This window comes from Emys orbicularis, chromosome 8 (genome assembly GCF_028017835.1).
Source record: "Emys orbicularis isolate rEmyOrb1 chromosome 8, rEmyOrb1.hap1, whole genome shotgun sequence".
Lineage (NCBI taxonomy): Eukaryota > Metazoa > Chordata > Testudines > Emydidae > Emys > Emys orbicularis.
In genome coordinates, this window is record NC_088690.1 from 21,143,572 (window position 1) to 21,171,167 (window position 27,596).

The following is a 27,596-nucleotide window of genomic DNA, read 5'->3' on the forward strand; positions in this document are numbered from 1 at the left end:
AAAGCGGAGGGCAGTGCACAATATGGCCCTACAGGTGGTATAAGGAAATGTCCAGATAATGGCTCCCTGCCACATGTTGTTTTTATAGCTATGGCATACATTGTTTAGAAATCAAGACCTTGTTACTGCAATGAGCTCCATGCAGGCAGTCAACTACACAGAGCCTCTTTATAGGCACAGATGGATTGCCCACCTTACTTGGACTTTAAAATATTTGGGACAGATACTGCCTATTCTGTGGCTGTACAGTGCCTAGCACAATGGTGTCCTGATCCATGTCTGGGGGTCCTACACACTGCTACAATACAAATAAATAATAACCTGAAGCTCCTTGCAGAATTGGGGGCATAGTTTTCAAACTAAAATCAACTGTAGTTCTTTTCTGTAAGTACAAAAATATTTGAGGTTTTGTTTGGTTTTGGCTGATATTCTGAAGATTTGTGGACACTGAATATATTAAATAAGATGTTGGAATTGATGTTCACTGGAGAATGTGTCTTAGAAATGGCATACACCCATACAGTGGTACAAGATATTCAACAGAATTTCTAAGATCTGTAAAGTCCAAGGAAGACAATCCCTGCAAATGCTTTGGAAGGTGACACTTACTGCTGGGAATGAACATGCTTCGTTGTTCTCCATGTGAGCCCTCTCTGATTCAGAGGTGAGAAATGACTTCTCTTACAGAATGCCATTTGCACCATGCCACAGAGATTTGATGGATAAATCTCAGCTTGAGATTTCAGCAAGTTTACTGTTAAGGCTGGCTAGCTATCATGTCAGAAAGAGGGAAAGACATGGCTTTGTTATGACACAAACAAACAAACAAAAAAGCACCACCAAACAAAAGTTCCTTTCCTTTTTTTAAAGGAAGTCATAGAACTTACTGTTTTAATTAATATTCTGTCATTTGCCATGGAAAATTATAAGTAAAGTCCTGCTCTGGCTGGAGGAAAATTTATTTTTTTCTATATATTTATGATTTTTGTAAAAGCCATGGGTCACATTATTTTAAGGAAATTATCCTTTATTTTCAATTAAATGGCTTAAATCAGTGAATAAGATTTAGGGAACAGCTCAAAACCATTTTAAAAACTCCTTACTCCACTTCACGGGATAGACAGTGATGGCAGTCCTGTGCTGCATGAGGACAGCTTTGCACAATTGCTCAGCAAAACCAACTACAAGAGGGTCCTCCCAGCATAGGTAGATACTCCAATGGTTCTACTAGGGCAGCCCCATGCCCCTTGAGTAGCCGCTTATGTATGAAAGGCTGTAGCCAGGCAAATGGGGTATGGTGCAGGTGTCCTTCCTTGATCTCTGCTACCCTTAATTCCCTTGGGCTGCTTTAAGCCTAATGCAGGTTGATCCATGATCAACAGAGTAAGAGTCTCAAAGCCATCTTTGCATATGCTTCATTTCTGAGCTGTGCTAAATACTTCTCTGATATGGCTCAGGATTTTCACCCTTCTGCATTCTCAAAAACCCACAGAAGAGCCCAACTTAGTAGTAAGTTGGCCAGGTGGCAAAGGCCATAGTGTTTTTGTAGAAAACCCCCAAATTCATGAGTTGTCATGTGCGCCACAGCTATAACAAATACACAGCCTTACTCATGGCCCATCAGTGTTAAATATTTTATTTGGGAAGCAGAAATATACACTGTCATTTTGTCAGAGCACCAGCCAGAATTGGTGAATAACTGCTGTATTTGTCAAATTTTTCATAATTGCTTTTTTCCTTTACTTGACCAGCTCTACAGATCATTGAATAATATTCAGCAAATAATTCATACAACAATTGTTTCCATCAATGGTTGAGTAAATTGTTTGTGAAGAAACATTTTCGTTAATTGAATGGCTTTACAAGGCACCTAATCTGGCTAGGAGGCAAATTGAATCCTTAACCATCCTAAACTGGGAAATGAAATAACCTGACTGTCGGTGGCAGCTAAAATACCACACAATCAAGGAAACAATGTTAGAATATTAGAGTGCCAGCTACAGTAGCACTCTAATCTAGCCAACTAGCAGTGGGTTTCTAAACTCCAGTGTGCACAATTGTAAAGTTCTGGCTAATAAGAAACAGTCTCAGAACAATCCTATGATTTTCACAGGGGAGGCATAGTTAGTCAGATATGGAATTGTTTGTTATGAGTGAAATGTATGCCTCCCAGTAGAGCAATAACATTTGCAGGGGAGAGGAAAAATCTTGCTATTTCCCCACCACTCTTGTTATGCACTGCACTTGTTACATAACGTTTTAAAAAGCTCTTGTGTATAGAAATCCCACATGAAATAAATGTCTGCCTTGACTGCCAAAAGTAGATGCAAGTGGACAATACCAAGGTCACCAATTTGATGGCTCTTATTCTAGCCACAGAGTGATACAGTGACTAATGCACGATGCAAGATTATCATTAAGTCACTGAGCATTATCTGTACGTAAGTATTTGTACTAATTTTCAATGCAGGAGATAGTAAAGACATATTGAAGGGCTTGCTTTTCATTTTTACTTGTTAGTAATCAAGAGAAAATAAGTCACTTAAACCAATTGTTGATTTCTGCCTGAGAGTTTTAGTCCTTTTTACCAGGAGAATAGTGGTTAAATTACCTCAATAGTTGTTTTAGCAACTTGTTGAGATTACTCAACTAAGGGACTTATGAATTCCCATTATAGAGTAATGGTTCTTCATGGTTAACTTCTAAATTCTCAGCAAATGCATCACCACACCTCCATGTTTTTAATTAAAATTTCTTTCAGGTTCATATCATTGACTAATTCCACTTCACAGAAAAATTGGAAGCTGAAATCCTAACTCCATTTAAATTAATGGGTGTTTTGCCATTGATTTCAATGGGGCCAGGATTTCACACAGATTACAGAGGAAACTACAGTTGGTCACTGATTTAGGATCAATTGTAAAACATCTGCTAGGAAGCTTTGATACGGAGGAATGGTAATGATGGGCTGTGGACTAAGTAATTATTCAACTTATCCATACCACTGTCTAGTTACACTTCATAACACAGTGACTGTAATTTATAATAGTAACTGTAGTTACACTGCATTTACAGATGCCATGGACAATGCAGGATGTTTTTGTATTATAATGATACTTGTAGCTAGAATGTTAACTACATGACAATTACTTAATACCCTTTTAATTTAGTAATTAATACATTTTGATATCTTTATCTAGTACAAAATCCTGTGATGGGAAGGTTAACTATGGGGGTTGTCATTATAATTGTAACTATTCTATTATTTTAGTCATATTAAAAAGGGGGACTAAAATACTTATCTCAAGTGGCTAATGCTTTCAGCACCGTACAGTCCTTATTATACGGTTCAATACCTTACCTTTTTTTTCATATTGTGTCTGCATCATTTGACTAAAGTCCTCTTCTGCCCTCTTCTTTCCCCCCTCCCCTGGTTTTCTCTAGTTAAGTGGCAGGACTTTTCTGGGAAAGAGGTATTTGAGGGGAGAGAGACTCTATTCCTGCATCTGCATTCCTATGGTCACTCCAAACACATTTCTAGTAGAGTCCACATGATGTATGGCATTGAGCACAGGGAATCAGCAACTCCTCACATATATTCTGGCCTGTGCTGTGTGGCCTTGGGAAAGCCACTTAACTGCTACGAGCCTCAGTGTTCCCATCTGAAAAATGAGAATAATGGACTACTTCACAGGTATGTTGTGCAAATATTGTACAATGCTTTAAAGATGTAAAGTGCTTTAAAAGAACTAAGAATCATCACTAGGGGAGCAGAAGGAGCTTAGGTATGTCAGAATTCAGCATGTTTCATTATAGTTTCCTGTTGGCTCCATAATTTAGGGCAGTAGCTTTAATCCTAAATAAACTCTTATTGTTCCTGGATGCTTTAATCAAAGAAGGATGTGCTGTCTAGCTATATAAATTAATGATGCATCTCTGTACTCTTGGGATGTATAGAAGAACCTTCTGTGTTCAAATACTTCAATATTTGGGGCCAACGCTAAGTCAGTCACTTGATCCAATCATAACAATCCAATAGTCTATGAAGAAACTTCAGTTTTTATAGGACGGAAAGATACATCGACAATGTTTAATTCTTCATTAAATGCATTTGTACAGTATAAGCTGCTGCTCAAATTATGTATCTGGCAGCAAACTTCAATGGAACTTGGTGAATTTTCACTGATGGATCTTCTACTTCAAGAGAAATTCTTTCATAAATATAAGAACACAAGAGAAAAGATTACATCTTAACCTTCCACTGAGTTTGATATAGTCATTTGGCTTTTTCCCGCTTGGTGACTGCTGCAGAAAAAACAGAGCTATACCATTATGACAGAACTTCGTAGCTAGGAATGTCCAACCAGGCAATGAGTTTCTGGAGGTGGTTCCTAGGAGCCCCTAGTTATAATTCTGCTGCCTAACTGATAGGTCATTTGAGGGTGATTGTCCCTGCCTCTGATGAAGCCCACTCTCTTCCCCCCCTCCCCGATACTGCCAAATCATCCCTGCCAAAAATGATTCTTATCCCTGGGGCTCATGCTTCTGAAGAGCGCACTTCTTTGGCTTTGGAATACCTCACTGTGCAGTCTGTTACACATCCTGCTTCAGTGGGTATTCTTCAGGAGATGTCACCATCTAAAGGAGTTACTGCTTGAACTCAACTGGTGTGGCAGCTTTTTAGCATTGGAGATTCCAGCTTCAGTTCCTGTTGCTGACTCATGATGACAGTTGTTTCACAAGCCTCAGGTTGTTTTTAAAATCTTCAAGGAGGGAATTCCCATACCTCCCTGCCAGGTCTCCACCTGCCCAATTCTTATTTCAGATTATACCAGTTGAAGGCTGTGTTGTATTAACATATTCAAAGTAAATTCAGTAACAAAGTATAAGCATTTCCAAAATGAAACAAGTTTTTTGTCAAGTGCTAATGCTTCCCATCTAGCCAGAGTGCATTGAAATGTCAGACTTTTTTTTCTTTTTCTTTTTTCAACTACTCAGATGAGGCCAAGGTCTTTCTTGCATATCACAAAGGATGAACTGTTTGATTCACCAAAGGGCATGTGATGAACTACCCTTTACTTTCTCGTTTGGCTTTTTTCCCCCTATTTGTCAGGATAGTAACATTACAAGAGATCTATAGATTATTCAGGCCATTGAGTCATCTATCCTAAAAAGAGGCTTCTATATTTGCAGACACAAGTTCTGTATCTAATTACCTGATTATGGCTGGCAATGAGGTAATTAGAGATGTATAAAAGCATGTGCATCTTCATTTAGTAGTTGTGTGCAAGAAATTAGAATAACAAAATGGAAACCAAGTTGAGCCTCCTACCCAGAATCTGATTCTAAAGGCCAGATCTTCAGCTCCAATTCCATTGATTTACATGGAGCGACACCAGTTTACACCAGCAGGGGATCTAGTTATAAGTTTTAAAAAAAAGTTACTATATGAAGTTAGGCAGCATAAGGAATCTTTTTGCTTCTCTATTTTGGTTAGAGGTAATCTTGACTTGTAGCAGCCATGTAACCCAGAAATCCATTTAACATTTGGATATTTTTTGTATAGAATTTTATTCTTTGAATCTGAGATTTTGAAGCAACTTCTAATATCACTGACTGCTTCCTCCCCCACCCCCACTTGTTCTAACAGATCTATCAATCCTCAAGTGACTTTTTCCTCTGAAAAGTCTTAGCTAATTGAAAATGTCAGCTATTATATTTGATGGTACTTTTTTCCTCATTCTAATGCTTGCTCTTAGAGCAGTAGTTCTGGGAAGGAACTTTTATCACAGATCTAGCCATAAAGTGCCAGATGCTAAGCTGGTTTAAATCAATGTTTAATTCAGTGGAACTACCCCAACTAACATCAGGTCCACTATCTTCACATGTTTAATATCTTATGGGAGAAGAGTCACTTTTCTCCTTGTTGAATGGCCATTATATATATATATATATATGGAGATATACCTATCTCATAGAACTGGAAGGGACCTTGAAAGGTCATTGAGTCCAGCCCCCTGCCTTCACTAGCAGGACCAAGTACTGATTTTTGCCGCAGATCCCTAAGTGGCCCCCTCGAGGATTGAACTCACAACCCTGGGTTTAGCAGGCCAATGCTCAAACCACTGAGCTATCCCTCCCCCCCATTAATGCATCAAAATGCTCTTCGACACTTGTTTGGGGTTTTTTGTATATCTTTTGCATCCTTATCAGTGAGACCCTGGTGTACAAATAGTGAATGCCATGAAATTTAAAAAAACGAAGGCAGGAAAGTTACTACTTCAATGATGCTGGTGGTCACTTCAGTAAAACCAATGAAGGGAGTAGGCACTTTGCATGTCATTACGAAATGAACATTACACAACCACGTACTTTCAGTGATAGAACTATATCACCTCTCAATTGACAGGCATTTTAAATAACATCACAGCAAACATCATGGAAACAAACATACATCATGGAAAAACCATCAGTCCCTTTTTAACCATATATTGAGGAAAGAGCCATAACACTAAATAGAAGGAATGGTTCCAAAGTTCCTTTTTCTCCTAGACATTTAGAGAGTTTGGAGGCCCATAGATACATGGGCTGAAGACTGATGTTGTCACTTTTACATTATGGTTGAGTTGAGTGCCTTTAGTTTTTGATTAATTGCAACATGTCGTTAGGAAAAATTAATGAACTAAAGTATTGTAATAAAAAATCTGCAATGTTTATTTTATGTTAAACTGTGGAAAGAGGCTGCAATTCTGGATAGCACAGAGAAACAAAAATAAATCAAAGTTAATGCACTGAAAACTTTCAGGCCCTATTCATCCTTTGTGCAACTCCCTGAAGTCAAATATGTCTGTATAGGTAGTGTCCTTTCTGCACTATTATTTAAACTGCAGCATAACAGTGAATACATTGTTTCAGTGTAATGATAAACTCTAAGGGCTTATGTGAGTGGACAGAATTCTTCCTCAGAAGCAATGGAATGTGACAACTCCACATCATGCTCTTTCATGGCCCCATGGATTCACCACAGCAGGGTTTGGACACCTTATGTGGGGAGGGGACAAAGAGGATTTAGGTGTGGAGAGAGCAGCCATGTTGTAGCTGATTCTTCTCTACCCCAAATACATACGAAAATAAGTCAGCAATAATTTCTACAGGTTATATATTCAATCTAATGGAATTCTGTTAATTTTTGGTTAAAAAGGGTTTATATCATACAGTAGAAAATTCTTTGGAGCATTAGTTTTGAGAATTAAAATGGACAGTTATGGAAGATATTATTTAAAAGTTGAAATATTAAAAGTGCTGATAATAGTGCTGCTTCTGTAAAATGGTGGACAACAAAATAGCTGATGAAATTCAATCATAGAACTGGAAGGGACCTCTAGAGGTCATCTAGTCCAGTCCCCTGCACTCATGGCAGGACTAGTGGCTTTCAACCTTTCCAGACTACTGTACTCCTTTCAGGAGTCTTTGTCTTGTGTACCCCCAAGTTTCACCTCACTTATACTACTTGCTTACAAAATCAGACATAAAAATACAAATCCATTACAGCACATGGTTAATGATAAATTGCTTACTTTCTCATTTTTACCATATGATAATTTAAATCAACTGGAATATAAATATTGTACTTACATTTCAGTGTTTAGTATATAGAGCAGTATAAACAAGTCATTGTCTGTATGAAATTTTTGTTTCTACTGACTTCACTAGTGCTTTTTATGTAGCCTGTTGTAAAACTAGGCAAATATCTAGATGAGTTGATGTACCCCTGAAAGACTTCTATGTACCCCCAGGGGTACACATACCCCTGCTTGAGAACCACTGATCTAGACCATCCCTGAAGGTGCTGCAAAGTAATGCACACTGGAAAAAATAATCCCAACTATACATACAAAATGATTGGGTCTAAATTAGCTGTTACTACTCAAGTTGTTGTGGATAGTTCTCTGTGTGCAGCAGCAGTCAAAAAAGCTGACAATGTTAGAAATAGTTCAGAAAGGGCTAGATAATAAAACAGAAAATGCTGCTATATAAATCCATGGTGCTCCCACACCCTGAACACTGTGCAGTTCTGTTCATCCCATCTAAAAAAAAATTTTAGAATTGGAAAATGTACAGAAAAGACAACAGAATGATTAGTGGTATGGAACAGCTTCCATATGAAAGAGATTAAAGACAAGGACTGTTCAGCTTAGAAAAGAGACTTGTAAGGGGGGGGGGGGTTATGATAAAGGTCAATAAAATCAAAATGCTGTGGACAAAGTAAATAGGGAAGTGTTGTTTACCCCTTCACTTAACACAAGAACTAGGGGTCCCCTGAAGAAATTAATAGGCAGCAGGTTTCAAACAAACAAAGAAGTACTTCTTCATGCAACAGTTAACCCATGGAACTCATTGCCATGGGATATTGTGAAGGCCAAATGTATAACTGAGTTCAAAAAAGGATTAGATAAGTTCATGGAGGGTAGCTTTGTGACATTACCCAGTGTACAATCGGGACTGAACAGCTGTGTCCCCTCAATTCTCCAACCTGAAGTGCATTTTACACTGCTTTTCTGTGAGAGCTACCGCTCTTCTGCTCAAACACAGCCTACAGCATATGCAAAATAACTGGGAGTAATTTGAGTGCTATAGCCAGCCACCCTTGATTACAGTGCAGAGCAACACCAGCAAATCCCTAGTCCCAGGCTTTCCTCCAGAAATGTACCTCTTGTACTGCCAAGCACTCTCCTGGACAAGCTCATAAAAATTCCATTTTATTAATAGAAAATGATATGCACAAGTCCTATAATCCCAAATGAATTTACCGAAAACTTCAATCCAAACACACTGGTTTAGCTAAAACAAGTTTATTAACTATAAAAGAGATTTTTTTTAAGTGATTACGAGGAATGAGGCATAAAAATTGGGATTGGTTACAAGAAAATAGAAGTAAAATGCAACTAATACTTAACTTAACAAGCTAAGCAAATTCAAAGCAAAGGTCTCTCTTACCATGTGTTTCAGCAGTCTTACTGTCTGAATCTCCTTCAGTCAGGATCACCCCTCAGTCCAATGCTGTTTCCTTTGTTCAAGTGTTGTGGATGCCATGAATAGGGAGAGAGAGAGAAATAATTTGGGTCATCTGCTCTGCCTTCTTATAGCTCTTTGTCTTCGCTGAGAATCATTTCCAGCTGAGGTTCAGGAAACAGTCTGTGTGGATGGGAACCCCCAACTGTTCCTTTTTCAAGATGTAGATTTTTTTCAGCCACATCCAAGAATGGCCACTTAAATAGCAAAGAATGGATACAGACAAGGAAAGAAATTGGGGGAAGGGGGGGAGTAACATTATAATATCACGATAGAATCATTATTTCTTTAATGCTGTGGAATGTGAATTCTTCAACACATAGTCACATTGAGACACAATGTGTGTATGTTTAGGGACTTGCTCGTGTATTACAGGCCTCTCTATTAGATTAGCTGGTCCTTTTTTCATACTAACTAGGATTGGAATTTTCAAAAATATTTTCAAAAATATATTAGGAGTACAACTCCCATTGGTTTTTCAAGGGGACTTACTCTTGTAAATCACTGAGGCTCTTTTAAAAATCCTAGCTGTGTCTAGTATTCAGATTCAGAGTTCAAAAGTTATGGCCATCTCTTGGTAGCATGCAACTACAGAAACAATCATTGCAACCTATGTTATACGCAGGAATCTGTAGCTAAAGGGTAGGTCTTATTCTTTCTGTGCAGAAGCAAAAAGTCCTATGTCTTATCATTTATGGAAGCTACATTAGTAAAATTAAGGGGACTTGGACTTTATGGAGTATGAAATGCTACTTGCATACTATACCTATACTAAACATTCATTTATAAAAGTAGCTTTGATGAAAGCTGTGATCTGGTTGATTGAAACATTCATCATCTCCCAATGAATGCACTCTAAAGCCTCTTCAGAAACCACGTGCTGCCATTCTACACCCAAACCTGCTCAGTAGAGTACCAATGCATTCTTTTTGAAGCACCCCCATCACCATCATCCAATAGGAGAAGGAAGAGAAGATTGTTGAAAAAGCAGTCAGTTACCAGCTACTGCTTCCTTCATCCTAGTTTGTGGGATGAGAGGATGAATTTGCTTCCTCTGGTTGTTTTGCACAGGCTGGGAGATAGACTTGTGGGGAATCCGCACCACAGGCTGATATGTTTTATTTTATGACTACTAATCTGCACACATACCACTTTTTTTTTGTAATCAACACAGTATAATTTATTTTATGTTACCAATGAATGTCCTTACAAGCTTACACTGCATTTATCTAAGCAAAATACATTTGTACAGAGGTTGTCCCTTCCTTCTTTCCCTTAAGGTGACTAGCCTAGTTGAGTCATGCTTAACTCATTAACCTCTTGATCTTGCTATCCATACTTCAGGCAGTTGTCTTGCAATAGTCATATGCATGTTGACCTGTTTTGCAGAATGGATCTGAAATTTCTGTTCTCCTTTTACTCTAGTTCTGCTGTTATTCTCGGTGACACTTGAGACCACTTCAGTAATTTTAAAATGTATTTCAAGTCACCATACAAGTGCACAAATGAGCTTTATTTTAAGTGACTGTCAATAGAGGTACCAGAAGTCAAGTATTCAAGTAAGAGCAAAGTATATAATTTCCATTGTGTTTTGTTACAGTTGTTCTATATCAGCGCAACCAAAGCGGTCTTGTGCACTTAATGCAACAATTAATCACCTGGTAGTTTAGATAATATATCAAGTACCTGAATTAAATGAGCTACTTAGAAAATGAAGGCATTGTGTGTTGATGCAGGATATTTAGCCACACTTCTGCTATTATATAGCTGACATTGGAAGTGAGGGGTATTCAGTATTTGTACCGTGGAAATCTTTTTTTTAAATCTTTTTCCTAATATCCAACTTAGACCTCTCCCACTGCAACTTGAGACCATTGCTTCTTGAACTGTCATCTGCCACCACTGAGAATAGCCGAACTCCATCCTCTTTGGAACCCCCCTTCACGTAGTTGAAGGCTGCTGTCAAATCCACCCTCACTCTTCTCTTCTGCAGACTAAATAAGCCCAGTTCCCTCAGCCTCTCCTTGTAAGTCATGTGCCCCAGCCCCCTAATCATTTTCATTGCCCTCCTCTGGACTCTCTCCAATTTGTCCACATCCCTTCTGTAGTGCGGGGCCCAAAACTGGATGCAGTACTCCAGATCTGGCCTCACCAGTGCTGAATAGAGGGGAATAATCACTTTCCTCGATCTGCTGGCAATGCTCCTACTAATGTAGCCCAATATGCCGTTAGCCTTCTTGGCAACAAGGGCACACTGTTGACTCATATCCAGCTTCTCGTCCACTGTAATCCCCAGGTCTTTTTCTGCAGAACTGCCGCTTAGCCAGTCGGTCTCCAGCCTGTAGCAGTGCATGGGATTCTTCCATCCTAAGTGCAGGACTCTGCATTTGTCCTTGTTGAACCTCATCAGATTTCTTTTGGCCCAATCCTCCAATTTGTCTAGGTCACTCTGGACCCTATCCCTACCCTCCAACGTATCTACCTCTCCCCCCAGCTTAGTGTCATCCGTGAACTTGATGAGGGTGCAATCCATCCCATCATCCAGATCATTAATGAAGATGTTGAACAAAACCAGCCCTAGGACCGACCCCTGGGGCACGCCGCTTGATACCGGTTGCCAACTAGACATCGAGCCATTGATTACTTCCCATTGAGCCCGGCGATCTAGCCAGCTTTCTATCCACTTTATAGTCCATTCATCCAATCCATACTTTTTTAAATTGCTGTCAAGAATACTGTGGGAGACCATATCAAAAGCTTTGCTAAAGTCAAGATATATCATGCCCACCACTTTCCCCGTATCTACAGAGCCAGTTCTCTCATCATAGAAGGCAATCAGATTGGTCAGGCATGACTTGCCCTTGGTGAATCCATGTTGACTGTTCCTGATCACCCTCCTCTCCTCCAAGTGCTTCAAAATGGGTTCCTTAAGGACCTGCTCAATGATTTTTCCAGGAACTGAGGTGAGGCTAACCAGTCTGTAGTTCCATGGATTCTCCCCATCAGGGGAAAGGGAAAATATTGTAAAAATAAGGTACTTGATTCTTTACAGGCTTAGTGCCTGATCTAAGCCTATTGAGCTCAATTTAAAAAAAAAAGATTTTCATTGAATTCAGTGGGCTTTGAATTATGCCCTTTGTTTAGTCTAGTCACTTGAGACATAAGTGATATTAATATGCACATTTAAAAATTACCCAGTTTTTCATAACCTATTGTAATTTGAATATGACGCTAAACTTTGCTCTCCAATTTTTAGACCATACATATGCTCAAGCAAGCTCTCCTCTGTAAACTATAATAATGAATATATCCCTCATCCTTCATGCCAAACCTCTGTAGCCAGTGTCTGACTGTGCTCTCTGTGTCTGTTATGATTCTTATCTTTGTATATTCTGTACTTGCCAGCCTAGTGCGCAGGACTTTGAACTAGGTCCAAAGAGGGCAGTTGGAGGCAGGTGACAAAAGTTGAAGAAAATCTAAGATGTAAAGGAATTCAGGACAGCTGGAAGTTTCTCAAGGAGACAATATTAAAGGTCTTCTATTGCAATGCAAAAGAACTAGAGGAAGAATAGTAAGAGGCCAATATGGCTCAATCGTGCACTCTAATGACCTGAAAATCAAAAAAGGAATCCTATAAAAAGTGGAGAAACACAAATTGCTAAGGAGGAGTACAGAAGAATAGCACAAGCATATAGGAAAAAAATCAGAAAGGCTAAGGCACAAAATTAGGTACATCTAGCAAGGGACATAGAAGGCAATAAGTACATTAGGAGCATGAGAAAGATGAAGGAAAGCGTAGATCTTCTACTTAGCAGGGAAGAAGAGCTTTTAACTGATAATATCAAGGAGGCTGAGGCATGTAATGCTATTTTGTTCTGTCTTCACTAAAAAGGTTAATAGTGGCCAGATAATTTTCACAATTAATATTAACAAAAAGGGAAGGAATTGCAAGCCAAAATAAGGACAAAACAGGTTATAGAATATCTAGATAAGATAGATGTATTCAAGTCAGTATAGCCTGATGTTCATCCTTGGGTATTTACTTCAGTTAGTTCTTTAATTTTGGAACCATTAGCAATTATCTTTGAGAATTCATGGAGGACAAGTGAAGTTCCAGAGGACTGGAGAAGGGCAAATATAGTACCTTTTTTTTAAAAGAAGGAACAAAGAGGACTCAGGGAATTATAGACCAGTCAGCTTAACTTCAGTACCTGGAAAGATACTGGAAAAAAATTAAAAATTAATTTGTAAGCATATAGAAAACAATAGAGTTATAAGGAATAGACAGCATAGATTTGTCAAGAGTGAATCCTTTCCTTCCTTCAGGGTTACTGGCCTAGTGGATGGTGGGAAGCAGTAGTCATGATATATCTTGATTTTTAGTAAGGCTTTTGATAGTCTCACATGACATTCTCCTAAGCAAAGTAGGGAAATGTAGTCAAGATGAAATTATTATAAAGTGGGTGCACAACTGGTGGAAGGGCTGTACTCAAAGAATATTTATCAATGGTTTGCTATCAAACTGGGAGGGTGTATCTAGAGGGGTCCTGCACAGGTCAGTCCTAGGTTTGGTACTAGTCAATATTTTCATTAAAGATTTGGATAATTTAGTGGAGAATATGCTTATAAATTTGCTGATGACACTAAGCTGGGAGGGGGTTGCAAGCATTTTGGAGGATAGGATTACAATTCAAACAAATTTGACATTGGAGAACGGGTCTGAAATCAACAAGATGCATGTCAGTAAAGACAAGTGCAAAGTACTACACTTATGAAATAAAAAAGCAAATGCACAGCTATTAAATGGGGAATGACTCGGTAGGTGGTAGTACTGCTAAAAAGGATCTTGGGGTTACAGTGGATCACAAACTGAATGAGTCATCAGTGTGATGCAGTTACAAAAGAGGCTAATGTCATTCTGGGGTGTACTAACAGTAATGTTGTATATAAGACACAGGAGGTAATTGTTCTGTTCGGCACCGGTGAGGCCTCAGGTGGATTACTGGGTCCAATTCTGAGTGCCACATTTTAGGAAAAATGTGGACATACTGGAGAGAGTCCAGAGAAGAGCAACAAAAATGATAAAAAGCTTAGAAAACCTGACCTATGAGGCAAGGTAAAGAAACTGGGCATGTTTAATTTTGCGAAAAGGAGACAGGGACCTGATAAGTCTTCAAATATGTGAAGAGGTGTTATAAAGAGGACAGTGATCAATTGTTCTCCATGTCCACTGAAGGAAGGAAAAAGAAGTAATGGGTTTAATCTGCAGCAAGAGAGATTTAGATTAGATATTAAGAAAAACTTTCTGACTAAAAGGGTAAATAGTTTTCCAAGGAAAGTTGTGGAATCCCCATCACTGGAGGTTTTTAAAACAGGTTGGACAAACGCCATCGAGGGTAGTCTAGATTTACTTGGTCCTGCTTCAGTACGGATGGCGGGACTTAATGACTTCTCGGGGTCCCTTTCAGCCCTACATTTCTATGATTCTGTGATATTTAGTAAATTGGCAATAGTATGATTCACAAAGCCGCAAATGCTTTATGATAACAGCAGTAGTTACTACATCTTGAATACTTAAACACAATATGGCTGATTATGGAAACATTAACTTCAGGACGTGTTGCACATTACCAGTTCCTGACAATAAAAATACTTACTTCTGATTTTTTTCCTTGCTTTTTAAAATAAATTAGTAATGGAAAATTGTTGTCTTGCAATTAGTGTCGTTAACATGTGAAAACACATCATTAGAATGTGCAATTTTGACACTTAACCAATGTAATTATGGTGTGAAATAATGTATCTTATAATTTGCTATATTAGAAGATACAAAATATAATAGATATGCTTGGTTAAAACCTGGATATCTTATCCAGTTTTTAGTATACACTTGTTTAAAATTGCAGTAGCAAGGGGGCTAGCTACACTACTGATTATAACTGGTTCTGAGAATTCAATCTCTTGATCTGTGGCATGGGAAGTAGCTTTCCTCCCTTATTGCTGCCTGTGAGGTTTTTTTGTTAATAAGAAGTGGGTGTAATGGACTTGGAAGAAAGTCCTACCATTTCTTCTTAGCTGAAAGTAGATGGCCTACTAGACCAACTATCTCAGTTAGTACAGACCTCAGCTAACCCTTCTCTACACTCAGGGGCAAGCACTTGTGCAACTACACCAATTAATGGTCATCAGTTGCTGAATTAGGGCTATTTGTGACTATAGACAAAGCCTAGGCACTGTCTCTCTCATGCACCCTATCCACTCTCAGATCCAATTACTGATACCTTCCGTGCAGCACCTAGAGTACTTGGTTGCATGAAAAAGTAATTTTCGGATCTTATTAAGGAAACAGAATGAAAACAAATTTACAGTGAGGTGAAGGCTGCTTGTATTTTTTCCCTCCATTTTGCATCAGTTTTATTTACTTCCTCCCCCTGGAGGAAGCATAAGCTTTTACGTTTATTAACATTGATTCTGCCACTGTTTCCTGCTGCCGCCCTCACTGTTCTACCCTCTCCCAGGTTCTATCCTCTTGTGTCTTTGGTATGCCTCCAGTTCTGATGTGAATATGGTTGAATTTACATCAAAGACACTGCTGGCAAAAAATAGCCATGAAGCAGCTGCACAACGTATGTAGAAAGCAACAGAGGGGTAGCCGTGTTAGTCTGAATTTTACAGATTCAGACTAACACGGCTACCCCTCTGATACTTAACGTATGTAGAGAGAGGCTTGCCTTCTTTGAGAACAGTGGTCAAAATTACCTGTGAGAAAACAAACCTGGACTAAGCTGCAACTAGTAGGAAACGTCACTTTAATGATAAATACTATTATAATGTGCCAGTGCAATTCCATTGCCCCTTTACAAGTGCTTTCCTGTGGCTCATAGTTTAAGAACCACTAATGTGTGGACAGAATTAGATGTCCAAGTTGTTTTCATTTGAAAAAAGCCAAATGTATTTTCTCTGAAATTTAGTATTAAAAATGTACTATCCTGTGTGATTTTTGTTGTTGCCCAGTTTAATTTTTAAGCAGTATTTACAGCCAACCTAGCTAGGTTATTAAGAAAATGCCAGCAATTTTAGTGGCCAGAGGAATAATGGTATATTATAGTATTCTGTAATAAATATGTTCTCAATTTGCATTGAATTTTTAAAAGGGCTTTGTATAGAATGTGCAACAGACCATGCGCTATACTTCTTGAAGACCTTACAGTGTGTAATGCTATAATATATGTAAATCCTCCTTCCTGAGCTACCTTTAAGGAGGCTCACCTTGAGTACAAAATGTTAATGAATAGATAAACAGCATACTACTGTGCATGCTAGACTCAGTGTTCAGGATTTTGTTGCTTTTCACAGCAAGGAGCAAGCCACAGTAACCTCTATAATGATTAGCATAATCATAAAGATCTTGTTTAAAATTTCACTTTGAATAAGTGTACTGGACTTTTTCTCCCCCTTTGAAGACATTGCCTAAAAAGTTCTGTCCTATATGGTCATTATAAATTGTTCCCGATCTAAATTTGTTTGAAAATAAACTACAGTCTTATTTACTAAGAGTAGGGGCATTGAGAGTTTAACAATTGAATCAGTAAACATGCATATGCTATTAGAATGCTCCACATTGTGTTTCTTCTCAGCACACCTTTCTAACCAAATGATATTGAAGAGTTCACTGCTGGGGTGCAGATAAGAATGATTCTTCTTGGAATAAAATTCACCTGATCTGTGAAGCATTCCAGTTATCATGGCCACCTTGTCCACTGAATTACACCCACTTGTGCTTTTGCATTGTGAGCCCCTCTTTTTTTATGTTAATGTTTTTTCATTTTGTTTCTTGTTGTACCGATTATAGAAGCTCAGATACTCTTACAGTACTGTCAGAGTGATGCAAATCTGGAGAATTGATTTCATATGTAGAAACAATTGGGCTGAAAACTGACTTTCTTCACTTCACATATACTGTAAATTAAGTGAGAGAATGTTGAAAGCTCTATTCCAAATAATAAAAGCTAAATCTCTCATCTTGATGAGCTGCCTAAGATACCAATCTGTAGACCAGTGGTTATATTTTTGTTTCTTCGCCTTGATAACCATATGTGAAGGCTGAGATATTGTCACAATTATGGAGGATTCCCTAGTGCATTATTCTGCTGATGCTCAATTCTTGAATTCCCAAGCAGAAAAGCTTAATGGATACATTTTAATCTTGAATACAATAGTGATACAGGAAAGCATCCTGTGATGGAGTATATACCCCCTGCTGGCAGAGTTCACTACAGCTAGACAGTAATTTAGTGCACTCTGTTGCACCTGGAGGGCAGGCCAGGCCCAACTTAGGTTGAGGCCCAGCTGGGAGGAATTGGGTGACTGATAAAAAAAGGACTTCAGGGGAGAAGAAAAAGGGAGGTAGGAAGCCCAGGGAGAGAAAGTGAGTAGGCTTTGGAATCCTCTCCTCAGAAGGAAGTTCTGGCAAGAGAATGGGGGTTGGGGGAAGGACAGGAGTGGAGTGAACTCCTGTGGTAAGCCTTGACACAAGGGCTGGACATCAGGGAAGCACCCCAGGAAGGACAGACTTCACAAAAGAACCTAAGGAGAGACAGATAAGGGAAAGAGGTCTGGAAGGCCTTGCACTGTGGAAGAGCAAGAGAAAACTCTGCAGAGCTTGGGAAGGCGTGAAAAGCCTTAGTAGGAGTGAGCCCTGGAAGAGGCTGGTGAAAATGGACTAAAGACAAGCTGGTAAGTCATTTTTCTACATATCCCTATTGAGGATAGCTCTTAAGCATGGGTTTAAGTCCCACTGAAGTCATTTGCAGTTAAGCATGGGCATAATGCTGCCCTGAATCAGGGCCTAAATCCAAAGAACACCATTGAGGTCCGTGAAGTTGGTATGGACTTTACACCAGTAAAATTGAGATTAGAATCCAGCCACAGTTCTGTGTCTTTGCTTTTTCATTTACTTTTTTTAAATAAGGAGGATTCTGAGGCAAACATGAGCAAACTAGGCCCAGGATGGTAATGATTATATGTGTTATCTTGAGAGAAGAAGAAAAAGTTCAGAAATTAGTATTGTTTTTTTCTTTGATACATAATTTCTTTGATAACTACTCTGTAAAATGCACATCTGTACAGTTATCTAGATTTTGGTCTATACCTCTTTTAAATACCCATAATCATTCCTTCCCCAATTTGCAAAACAGATGTGTAGTGAAGCAGCACTAGAATAACCTAAGAAGCTACTTCTGCTCCATTGTTAATGATAACACTGCTCTACAGCCAAAATGCTTCTGAAATAAATGTAGTCAAACTTTACTAATTCTGGGTCACTGAGAATGAAAATGATGCTTAAAATTGTTGATTGGCTCTAGTTTTCAAGATATGCTATTGGGTCAGTATATACGACCCTTGACTTGGGAATGGCGGAGGATAAGTGAGTTATAAAGGGAAGGGATCTCAATTTAAACCAGAAATGAGTAAAATACATCTTTGACTGGATCTATGAATAAATCTATGACTGGGTTTGGACAGTACTTGCTTTTTAGGCAAAACAATGAATGATGCAATCTGAAGCTGGTATTGCGTCATACATGATATGAATAGCATCATGTTATTCCTAGAAGTCATGGATGATGCAATCATAACATCACTCTGCTGAACAAATTGCCCTATATCAGCTCTAGAAATCATACAGTGTCGTGCTCTCTTATTTGTCAGTGTTTGATTTTGCAAAGGGACACATTTCTGTTTAGCCAAAGTGAGCAGAGATGCCTCGTACTTGTGTGAACAGTGCAGATAACTTCTGCTATGTTTGTGGTGAAGTGACTTTTGCATCACAAAAGCGCAGTATAACCACTATGGTTAAGAAAGCCTATCACCTTTATTTTGGCTGCAAAATTGGAGATCAGGACAAGAGGTGGGCCCCACGCATATGCTGCAACACTTGTGCAACAAATCTTCGCCAGTGGTTGAACAGGAAAAGGAAATCTATGCCTTTTGCAGTGCCAATGATTTGGAGAGAGCCAACAGATCATACCAGCAATTGTTACTTCTGCATGGTGCCTCCAGTTGGGAAAGGTGTGTCAAAGAAGAAAAAGTGGACTGTGCATTATCCAAACATTCCATCAGCTATGCGCCCAGTACCCCACGGAGAAGGACTGCCGGTTCCTGATGCACCAGAATCATTCTCACTTGAGTCAGACGAGGAAGAGGAAGAGGATGAAACTTCTGGTCCTGAACCATCAATGTCACAGGACCCACATTTTCTCCCATCCTCCTCCTCTGAACCACACCTCATAAAACAAGGTGAACTGAATGACCTTGTCAGGGATTTGGAGCTATCCAAGAGTAAGGCAGAGTTGTTGGGCTCCAGACTACAGCAGTGGAATCTCCTGGCAGGTGATGTTAGGGTTTCCATGTTCCGTGACCGTCAAAAGGATCTTGTCCCATTCTTCTTCATGGAAGGTGATCTTGTAGCCTGCAACAACATCGATGGTGTGATGGCAGCCCTCAACATCGTTCACAATCCAGATGAGTGGAGACTGTTCATTGATTCATTGAAGACGAGTCTTAAAGCTGTTTTACTGCATAATGGCAATGTTTTGCCATCAATTCCAGTTGGTCATGCAGTCCATATGAAGGAAACCTAGGACAACATGAAACAACTTTTGAGGTGCATAAACTATGACCAACATCAGTGGCAGCTTTGTGGCGATTTGAAGGTTGTTGCTCTCTTGCTTGGTCTGCAGACTGGATACACAAAGTACTGCTGTTTTCTCTGCGAATGGGATAGTCGTGCAAGAGATTCCCACTACATCAAGAAAGATTGGCCACTCCGACAGTCATTGGAGCCTGGGAGGAAAAGTGTTCAGCATCCACCACTTGTTGAATCAAGGAAGATTTTGTTACCACCCTTACACATCAAGCTGGGTCTGATGACGAACTTTGTCAAGGCCATTGACAAAACACAAGCAGCTTTCAAGTACCTCCGTGGAAAATTTCCAAGGTTAAGTGAAGCTAAGATAAAGGAAGGTGTCTTTGTTGGTCCTCAGATTCGTGAACTTCTTCGAGATGATGCATTTGACCACGCACTGCGTGGCAAGGAAAAGAGGGCATGGAAAGTCTTCCAGTTAGTGGCAATAAATTTTCTCGGAAACAACAAGGCAGACAACTACAGGTTGTTGGTGGAAAACCTCCTCAAGGCATACAAAAGCCTTGGTTGCAACATGTCACTAAAGATACATTTTTTGCACTCTCATCTAGATTTTTTTTCCACCGAACTGCGGAGCAGTGAGCGACGAGCACGGCGAGCGATTTCACCAGGACATTGCAACAATGGAGAAACGCTATCAGGGCAAATGGAGCCCATCAATGCTTGCAGACTATTGCTGGACAGTGACAAGAGATGCTCCATTTAATGAATACAAGAGACAAGCCAAGAAGCGCCGAGTAGACACTGAATAGGACTAAACTATGTACAGAATAGTTTTTTGCCTTTTGTTTCATAATACATTTTATTTATATAACCCTTTTGCTGATTTTTAAAGTGTTACATAAACAGGACAGGTGAAATATTATCATGTAAAGCAACCATAAACACATGAAAAGACCTAGGTTTACAATTTATGATTAAAACTCTACTATCTACACAATATACATAGACATAAAATGTAAAAACTTAAATATCTTCGAAACAGTAGCCAATCAGTTGTTTTAATTGTCATATTTGAATTCAGCACATCAAAATACATAATAAATAGCACATTTTATCTCTGAAGCAGACGACTTCTCAAAAATTGTAGACCAGTGTAATAGGGCTATGCTAAATCAAGCAATTCTGAGAGCGCTGAGTCACAAAACCAGGAAGATTAATAAAGTAACCAAAGTCTTACCTCAATCTTTAGATTTTTATTGCTGCTTTTAAGATATGACTTATAAAACAGGAATATGGTACTCCATTTTATTAGACAAATAAAATTTATAACCTTGTCCCCCTCTCACTGTTACATTTAAGAGCTTTGTAAAAGGCACAGTGGGGCCAGATCCTCAGCTGGTGTAAATCAGTGTACTCTAGTTAATTGATCTGTGCTGGTTTGCACCATCTGAGGATATGCCCACACAGTGTGTGATCTGAGATATAAACGTATGCAGTGCACTTCTAATTTTTTGTATATGAAAGACATCTCTGTTTAGCATCATCATGTTTTTGTAAAAGTCGGGAACAGTGGTCAATCAAAAAGCAATGACAAATCCTAGGTGATTACTGCACGAATAGGGGCTGATTTGCCTCACACTACTGCAACTCCATTGACTTCTCTTGATTTATATTGGTGTGGATGGGGAAGAGAATCAGGCCTATTAGGTGATGCTGTAAGGCATAAAGCTGAATGTCAAATGATTTTAATCCCTCTTGCAGAGTCTCTTTCTAGTTGTTTACCTCCATAAGCCTTTTATTATGGAGATTGTTTTCATAAAGGTTATGGAGTCCCTCATTGCTATGGTGTTTTCCTCTTGCCCTGGTTACAGCATGTGAAATATCAACGTTTCCTTCTGTCTCTGTTCTAGTCTCTTGTTTGTCCCTGTGGTTTATTCTCCATTCACTCAGGAACATGCACTATTGATCCCAAGCTATATCTGTTGAGTGAATGTGGTAAGGCATGTTAAATATACTTGCCTCATAAAGAGGCTTATAGTGACCATACTACTTCATATTCTGATCACATTATAGTTAACACAGCTGAGTTAGGTGCATTTTTTACCCAAGCAACCTCCCACTCCTCCACAAACTGGACTCAATAGCATTTTCCCTGAACAAGAATTAGAAGACTAGACCAAGGTTCAATACTTGGATGGGAGTCCTCCAAGTAAGAACAGGGTGTTGTGTTGCCAGTAGGTGTTCCCATCCTCGCTCCTGTGAAATGTCAGTAAGGAACTGCATGCAGATAGGCAGTGGTAAATAGGGGGAATGCAGCTGCACAGTGGCCTTGTGTGCGTGCTCCTTCATTCTCATTCTAGTGGGTTGCATCTGACGTCGGTGAAAATTGTCATTCAGTATAGATTAGAACCGTTGTCCCCATTAAACAAGGTTTCCTTTTTGGGGGGAGAGTTTAGAATTGCAGATCCATGTGAGATGGTAACAGAGCAAAGATGGGTTTTTATGATATTCATAAGTAATATTCACCTGCCAATTAATCTTTTCTGGTTAGATATTTTAATCCAACTGATTTATTTAAATTAACTCTGTAACAAAATGGGAAGTTAAAAAGAGGAGATCAAAATGTCAATAAAAAATATTCAGCTGAGTTTGTACAACTCCTAGCATTAATGACTTCTGTTCTGCATTCTGTGAAGTGTCTATCTCTTTCCTACAATACCCTAAAGTATTGAACACTAATCCATGTTCTCTTGCCCACTGTGCACAGAGCCTTCATTTTCATTTAGCTGATACTAGGTAGTTGGGATTCTTGCTCTACTTATCACCCCATAAGTTTAATTAATGTAGGTTGTAAGATGTTAGCAGAAATGTCAGTCACCAAACTGGAGATTCATCTCCCTGCACTTATATATTAAAATCTAACAGGATTCACAAAATCTGGACAGTAGTATAGGGATGATAACAAGGCTGCATAACGTGTCCATAGTATGTGCCTCAAACGGGTCCCAGTCCAGGTATCCTGTAGCAGTAGCTATGGTCTGATTGACTGACTGACTCATTGAAGGAGGAGGCTCAACCCATTTGGATATGAGGCAGGTGGGGGTGTCTACACTACCGGCTAAATCGGCACTGCTGTGATCAGTGCAGCTGTGTCAATTTAGCGGGTCTGGTGAAGACACACTAAATCAATGGGAGAATGCTCTCCCATCGATTCTGTACTCCACCTTCCTGAGAAGCATAAGAGAATTCGGCAGGAGATCATCTCCCGTCGACATAGCGCGGTGTAGACACCACGCTAAGTAGATCTAGCTACATCGACTTCAGTTACGTTATTCACATAACTGAAGTAGTGTAACTTAGATCAATTTACTGCGGTAGTGTAGACCAGTCCTCAAATCTAGGGTGTGGCCTGAGCAGTCCTCAGATGGTAGCTTGAAAATGTGACAGAAGTGTGCCTAAAGGACTCAAACCCAGAAGGCAAATAAAATCCCTAACTGTATTCTTTTGTCAAAATCTTATGGAATTGTAAGCCAACTTCATGATTTTTGGGGTCTTGATTTGTAAATGCTTGGGGATGGCAATGTGAAGCATGTGAAATGTACCCACTCACAGGCAGCTTCTTAATTTGCTGTACCTCTCTCCATATTGCCACTCCCTAGTAACAGTTATAGCTTTTAAAAGCTGAGAAGACACTTGATACAACTTGGTGGAACGTCATTACCAAAATATTGTGGCTTTGGTTTATACTAGGTGTTACTAATTGTTATCAATCGGGATTTGGGCTTGTGAGTTTAATAAGGATGTGACGCTTGGGGGTGCTGGTAAGAAAGTAATCTTTATTTCCTGGCCTTGATCACATGAGCTGAGTCAAGGTTACAAAAGATTCATACCCCTATCACATGGCAGAAGTCAGTATCCACTGAATTGAGGGATTCTAGAATTCACTTGGATCCCAATCCACTCCCTTCAAAGTCAATGGAGAGATTTCTGTTGACTTTGAAGGGAGCTGAACTGGGCCATTACTGGGCAGACTGATCAAAAGATCTTAGGTCTTGGTCCTGCAATGAGCTTGAAATAGATGATTCCCCAACAATGAATGGCACTCCATGCAGGCTCAGGGGTCTGCCTGCTTGCCTAGTGCTCGTTACAGAATTGGAGCCTAAGGACTTGTCTTCACTATGGGAGTAAGTTGACCTAAGTTATGCTACTCGCTTAGATCGACTTACCCTGGTGTCTTCACTGTGCTGCATTGATGGGAGATGCGCTTCGGTTGACTTCTCTTAATCTTCTCAGAGAGCTGGAGTACCAGGGTCGACCGGAGAGCGCTCTGACGTCAATTTAGCGGGTCTTCACTCGACCAGCTAAATCGATCCCTGCTGCATCAATTGCAGCAGCTTTGATCTCCCCGGTAGTAAAGACCAGCCATACATCTGTAAAAATAGCTCCAACCACCAATCTTTTAACTTTGCTGAACATGTTTAATCTGTATTGTCCTCTGTTTCCTCCTTTTATTTAATTTAGTTCATTGATCACTGACATCTACTAACAAGAAGAGCTTAGCTTGTAAGAAATTGTGTAGTCAGGCCATGGATGTTTAAACTGACAGTGTACACTTCATGGTAAATTAGATACAGGCCAGTTAGCTACAGAATTTTGAATTTGAACCACTTTGAGTTTTGGAGAGTAGGAAAGATCTTCAGATTCAATTCCACTGATTCCAGACCTGCCTGTGTTGTGTGTTTTTTGTTTTAGTTTGTTTTTTGTTTTTTGTTCCATGCTAGATTAAATATTGGAAGGGAGTCTCTTTTCTAATACTAGTTGAGATGCAGCCAGAATTTTGTAAGAATGGCTATTCTCATGAGATTTCAGTCTGAGCTGATGATTGGCTGATTTGATTCATGAGGCTTTCGTTATTTGGGGCATAACTCTTGTGAAAACAATTAAGGAGGTTTTGGTGCCATTGGCTCCAACCCAGCCCTGATTCCAGCATTGTGCCTGAAACCCAAATTCTAGAATAAACCTAGGGCCTGATCCACCTTCCACTGAGGCTAGTGGAAAGACTCTCATTGATGTCAATGGGAATCAGACCTGGTAAATTCAGATTAAATCATGGATTTGTGACTCAGCTGTGAGGGTTTTTTTCAAAATTGTCCGTCTTGCCTCCATTTCTCCTGGCCCTGCTGCTACGTGAGCAGTAGCACCATATCTCTTCACCCTGCGTAGGGGAGTCAAGAGAAGCAAGTTTCTTCCTCACACCATTAAAGGAGTGCCAGGAGAATGAGCAGCAGGTCCCTTTGAGGGGAGGCAAAAGAGGAGAGCGGCAGGTGTGCAAACCCCTCTTTTAGGGCTCCATTCTACAAGGTGCTGAGCACTTTGGTCTGCTATAGTGATGCATGTAAGCATGTGTCCAACTTTAAGCATGTGAGTAGCCCCATTGAATTTAATGCACAAAGTTCAGTAAGTCCTCTGCTAGAAGAGGCCAGAGTACTCAGCACCTTGCAGAATGGAGACCAAGTGGGAGCAGAAGGTTTTTTTTCACTATCTGATGGCTGCCATTGGGTGGAAGCTATGAGAGTCGGGGGAGAGGGATGGGAGTAAAAAACAAAAAATCCCTGGAAGCTACAGAAGTAGTGACTTCCATGATAAAACAGCTCTGACTATGCTATCGTTTGTATTGTGGTAGCACCTAGGAACCCAGATCATGGACCATAGAATATCAGGGTTGGAAGGGACCTCAGGAGGTCATCTAGTCTAACCCCCGCTCAAAGCAGGACTAATCCCCAGACAGATTTTTGCCCCAGATCCCTAAATGGCCCCCCCTCAAGGATTGAGCTCACAACCCTAGGTTTAACAGGCTAATGCTCAAACCACTGAGCTATCCCTCCCCTCCATAACCCCAACTATGCTGCATTAAAGGACAGTATTAAAAAATCTAACAGCAGTTATAACACTGCTTAGTTTGAGATAAAATGAGAAAAAATCTAAACCTTTGCCTTGGACTGAACTACTATATTGTAGCTGTGACAACTCCCCAAGTCCATGCCACTACACTGTCCCCTATCGTCTCTTTTGCTGGGACTATAAACTTCTCCCTCAAATCTATATTTTATGGTTCAGAAAAGCAAGGTAAACTTTGTTGTTTTAATGTTCATGTGCCACTGTGCTTTGTTTGGGCTGGGATGGGACTAGAAGCAGAAATATCACGAGGAATATCAGTTCTCATGGTATCTTGGATCCAGCCAAAAACAGGTAGTAATAACAGATTAATTTGTTATTGGGAAATATAATTTGGGAAAAACATCAATGTTGGTGTGCATTTGAACCACAGGGGAATTCTAGCCTTTTGCTATACAGCCATCAATAATCAATTCTTGAAACATTGTTCATGCCATTACAGTTAAAGGTCTGTCAGTTTCTCCATTATAACCCCATACATCTCAACCATTTAAAAAAATGCTGCTGACTAAATTTAGGAAAACTTTTTATAAAGAAACCTCAGCAGTTTGAGTTCATCGAGTGGAGAAGAATGAGCAATGTAAGACTGGTCATATTTTATAAAAAAGGTTCTTTTAAGTGCTTATTAACTGATATAGATTGTTTAATCTTGCTATTAAATATATAGAATGAGTTATTTCACTTTTTAAAAGTGTTACAGTAATCGATGACTTCATACACCCAAGAAGAGTTAAACTGGTTTGGGACGAAGTGAAAAGGTCAGTTTCTTGAAGTAACATGAGCAGATAGGTCTAGAATCTTACTTACCTCAGCTGTGGAGGCCGTCCAGAATAACTCCATGAAGTCCTGAGATCAAACTCTAACCCATAAACGCAAGTCATCTGTGCCTCTTTCATTTCCATTTACATTCAGTTTGGAACACCAACCTGCCAAGCTGACTTATAATTCATAAGTTTATCTTTTCAGTCTGACTTTAGATCTGGATGCAAAGAGCGTTTGCAGTATGTTGACACAAGTCCTGCCATCACCTTGACCTAAGAATTTTTGCATGGTTTCCATCTCCCTTTATGTTATAACGCTGAAAAGAACCGGATCCAAAGATTAGCACTATTACGTTGCAGGTCAACTGTATTTATTTCTACTAGCCTAACAGGAAAAATACTGGCAGGGTGAAACAAACCAGGCCTTTGTATGCTGGTCGAGAATCATTAGTCAGTTTGTTTTTAATTAATCCTTTTTTTCCATTTCCCATCAAAACTTTTTTTTTCTCCATGTCCCTACAATGTCTCCTTTCTGTTTTATCTTCACCTCACAATATTTGAATGTATTACAGAAATAGTTTTTTCCCATCCATCCAATTAGATCATATGGTCCATCCCTGTACTCTGTCTAGTCTAGTTTTAAAGGTCCCATGTATAAGGCTTCCATCATTTTACTTGTGATTCTTTTCTAAAGACTAATAGGTCTGATTGTCAGGAAGACACTGTAGAGATTATCATCACCATTATCCTTTATACAATTAATTCCCTTGGAAAACTCATTCCAGGTATTAAGATATTTATGATTATACACTTGATGTCACTGTAGCCAATCATATTGTACTGTTTGTCTTCTGTAAATAGATCTCATTAGATGTTTCATAATCGTAAACACTACTGCACTATTCATCTTTGTGAAGTAATGGGAATATTAACATACAGGGCTAAATCCTGCTTGGATGTACTCGCATGACAGTGGTCAGTGTGACTCTGGATGTATAAGGCCAACAGCATTTGGCCCTTAAAAGTTCTACTTAAAGCTTTGCCATGTTTGTTTTCTTTTGCTTATTTCTCAGTTACTTTTGGAAGGCTTGTTTACACTATTGCCTTTAATGTATTGAACATATTTTCTCTGCTTCACTTACCTCTGATTTTTGCTTGAA